This window comes from Panthera pardus, unplaced genomic scaffold (assembly GCF_024362965.1).
Source record: "Panthera pardus isolate Hobbes unplaced genomic scaffold, ASM2436296v1 HiC_scaffold_185, whole genome shotgun sequence".
Taxonomy (NCBI): Eukaryota; Metazoa; Chordata; class Mammalia; order Carnivora; family Felidae; genus Panthera; species Panthera pardus.
The window spans coordinates 21599-25063 of NW_026526749.1; the positions used below are offsets into that span (position 1 = coordinate 21599).

At 36.9% G+C, this 3465-nt stretch overlaps 1 non-coding gene across 1 annotated transcript; it reads right to left on the reverse strand.

Moving 5' to 3' along the window:
• Positions 1-1642: 1642 nt before the first annotated feature.
• Positions 1643-1854, reverse strand: LOC128778163 (small nucleolar RNA U3). Its single transcript, XR_008423521.1, has one exon. It is a non-coding gene; the product is annotated as a small nucleolar RNA U3 (small nucleolar RNA).
• Between the last annotated feature and the right edge of the window lie 1611 nt (positions 1855-3465).

A 3465-nucleotide genomic window follows, 5' to 3' on the forward strand; every position in this document is an offset into this window, starting at 1 on the left:
CATATATATCTGTTTGCTAGTTGACATGAATTTGCATTGGGTGGTGGCTGATTGCATTTGATCTTGTTGCCAACTGGATATTCATATGTGTATCTAAAGTTCTTTTTAGAACAGACATCTACTCATGGAGTTCACAAAGCCTGTTATCTACGGTAAGATATTTAAAGGACATCTTACTTTATTTCACGGGAGCAGAAATTTTGTCTAAGATTATGAGCTGATCAAGGCACAGATTTGGCTCTATCATAATCAATGGAGGACTAATGGCTTCTCTCTCCTTGTACAACTGCCATCGATGCTTCTGTATAATTACTGTGAACTTGTGTTTTTATGTCAACATTATCTGTATCCCATTTACTAATAGTTATCTAAGCTACAATATATACATTTTTTTCTTTCATTTCATTACAATCAGTAAATCTTTGTGGTGATGGCAGTGTTTTTAACATGAACATTGTCATCTGACATCTTTGTTCATAATGAGTTATGAACCAGGGCCCGCTTCACGGCTTCCTGGGTGTAACACTAGTGCTGTCTCACAATGGTTTTTGCTGAGAAAAGTTTGTGCTTATTTGCATACTGTGCTGTTGCAACAGATAATGTTGACATAAAAACACTTAAGTTCACAGTAATTATACAGAAGCATCGATGGCAGTTGTACAAGGAGAGAGAAGCCATTAGTCCTCCATTGAATATGATAGTGCCAAATCTGTGCCTTGATCAGCTCATAATCTTAGACAAAATTTCTGCTCCCTGGTTCAAAAAGTTATGAAAAAAATATGATTTTCATATTCTCAAATGTATGTCAGCTTTATGCACTTTTCTTTGAATCATTCCACATGTCTCTTGTGTTCTATTAAACTCATAGAAAGAGATCACTTTTTATCTTTCCCAACAGGGGCAAGACCAACTAAAATGCCGCAAAAAAGAACATGACTGGCTTGTTTATGAAAGGATAAATATCATACGGCCTGTTAGAATTGAAAAGAAAAGATGATAAATAAATGCAACACTTAGGCACAAAAGATAGATAATTATATGAGGTGACAGAGGTGTTAGCCAATCTTATTGTGGTAGTCATCTCAAAACATATACATGTATCAAATCATCATGTTGTAAAACTTATATTTCCCAATGATATATGCCAATTATATCTCAGTAAAACTGGGAAGAAAAGAATTTCAGGATTGCAACAGCACAGTATGCAAATAAGCACAAACTTTTCTAAGCAAAAACCATTGTGAGACAGCACTAGTGTTACATCCCGGAAGTCGTGAAGCGGGCCCTGGTTCTATCTGCAAATACGTCCCAAACATCTGACCACTTGTCACCATCTCCACTGCTAACAAACAGCCTAATTTCCCCTCTAGGTTACTACACCAGTCTCTTAAGTAACCTCTTGCCTCTGCCTTTGCCTTTCCAGTTGATTGGTAGCATAGAAATCAGATTAATTCTGATAGACCTCCTCTTCTGAAAATCCTCCAATGATTTTCCTTTCACTCCAAGAAAAGTCAAAGTCCTTGCCATGGCTGACAAATCTGTTTACACTCCAAGTGCTGTCTCCTTGCTCACTTAACTTCACCCACACAGCATTCCAATGGACAATTAACAAGCCACACATGTGGCCTTCTTTTTTAGAGAAACTACTCAGACAACGGGCCACTTTCCTCTTAGTCCCCCAAAGGAGGAGGGAACAATTATCAATGACAAGGGCAGCTGTGGAAACCACACCCAGAGTCGGTTTTACACTCAGGAAGGGACACTATTTCTCCTCCTCATGCTTTCAGGGACTCCACACTTAGAGAAATTTCTCTAGTGACAAACTTTAGAAACAATCCCTGAAAGTACAGTCTTCACATTTCCAGTCATTGAAAAATCCATGGTCCTACCAACACGTCCCAGTTCTATCTAAAATTCCCTCCAATGTGATGTCCTTAAATATAAAAAAGATTAGGGGTGCCTGGGTGGCTCAGTCGGTTAGACATCCGACTTCAGCTCAGGTCGTGATCTCACAGTTTGTGAGTTTGAGCCCCGCGTCGGGCTCTGTGCTGACAACTCAGAGCCCGGAGCCTGCTCCAGATTCTGTGTCTCCGTCTCTCTCTGCGCCTCCCCTGCTCGTGCTCTATCTCTCTCTCATTCTCTCTCAAAAATAAATATTTTTAACAAAATTTTTAAATAAAATAAAAAAATTAGCAACAAGGGAAAAGAATGAAGATATAACACGAACCCAAGAATTCAGCAACTTCGTAATTCGTTACTGGATTATCAAAGGTTGAATTTTTTTTTTTTTAGTTTAATAATAGGAGAAACAAACTTCTTATGCCAGAAATTAGTTACACTACAGGTCTGTGGTTTGGAATGTTAAATTATCCATTTAAAACAGAAAGTCAATTTATATTTCTCAGAAACATTTATGACTTAATTGCTGTTATCAACCTAATAAATTACCCTAGTAATTTGGTTTCCACAAACTGGTTATACACTCAAATTTCATGTCTGATGAAAGAATAATTGTATCAATATTCTGCAAATATGAAAAGGAAATTAGCTCATTGGCCACAAGGGAAAGGCATATACCTTGAGTGTAAACGCATCTATCTTTTTCTGTCTTTAAGCAGGCAAATTAAAATGGGAAAGAAACAGTTTGTGTCTCACAGGAATAATGTGTAATATGTTAATTGCTTTTCAAATACCATAGCATGACTCAAAAATATTCTTTGTGTCTAATGAGAATGTCATGTACTCTTGTGAACTCTGTATTTTAATGTACATCTACTGGCAACAAGTTCAATTACATAGATTCTTTTTATAACACAAGAAAACAGATACCTGAAAAGGGTTAACCCAACCCAGAAGATCATGAATTTCCCTTGGAACGTAACAATGGTCATGAAGACATGGAACATCTTGTAGAGAATATGCTATGGCAATAGTCCAGAAAGCTAAGAAGAAATTTTAAGTGGAGAAATCATAGCCACTAAGATCAAAACAGTGAGCATATTCATTTCGGTACCCATTCAAGAAACATTTATGTCATGTCTGTGTGCTAACTGCGCAGATGAAAATATAAATGAGACCTGCTTTTTAATCTCCCAGTGCTCACATTTGGAAACGTGAAACCAGAGACATAGTAACATACTTAATATTAATATGCACCAAGTATAATACTAACATCAAAGTAATAGTGGTTTCATTGTGTAGAGAATTAACTTCAAAAACGAAGCTACTCAAAGACGGATGAATATAAATATATTAGGTTAAAAAGAGAAGGAAGTTCAGACAGAGAAAATACCATGAGTGGCAGCACATAAACGAAATAGCCACTCTACATCTGACAACAAACAATTGTAGCAGAACATAGAATGGAAGGCAAAGAAAAGTAGGATAGGAAATGAGAGAGGTCGTCAGGGGCCTACTGAAATAATTTGATGCCATGCTAAGAACTTTAAAGTTTATCCTGAAGGT